Source organism: Schistosoma mansoni, chromosome W, assembly GCF_000237925.1.
Source record: "Schistosoma mansoni strain Puerto Rico chromosome W, complete genome".
NCBI lineage: Eukaryota > Metazoa > Platyhelminthes > Trematoda > Strigeidida > Schistosomatidae > Schistosoma > Schistosoma mansoni.
The window spans coordinates 29,754,232-29,754,854 of NC_031502.1; positions in this window are offsets into that span (position 1 = coordinate 29,754,232).

Genomic DNA, 623 nt, shown 5'->3' on the forward strand with positions numbered 1-623 from the left:
TGAAAAGCATTCGAGGCCGACCAGAGTAAATTATAAATAAATAATATGAATTAGGATCTGACCTAGCTGCTAAACGCGAGGTATTAACGTTTGATCAACCATAACTGTAGTAAAGAGGACAAATCATGTAATAGGCTGTGTTTACTGAATGAGTGATGCCTGCAACTAATGTATATTTCTAGGTGGTCAAAATAGTCTAGACAGAGGGTAGTGGTTCACTGATAAAATGTGTGCAGCTGTGTATATGAGACTTGTCTCTGACTGACTCACTTGAATGAAAATCGTAGTAAACTAGTGGATTGAACAATCCATAGTATTTAAGTGCAGTCGAAACTTCTTGAAAACTAAGATTAACTAATTGAAATTAGTAAATCAATGATTCAAAATCAATCAATTGAATGCTGCATTCAACAGTGTTAATGACATATAAATATTTCTGGATGTGATCATCTTTAAAGGTCTAATCTATTCAGTGGGTCTACTAAAATAAACCAATGAGTTAGTTTCTGTTCTGACTGCACATTAAATACTATGGATTGTTCAACCCACTAGTTTACTACGATTTTCACTCAGGTGAGTCGGTCAGATACAAGTCCGGTCACTTCATTAACAATTTCCAACTC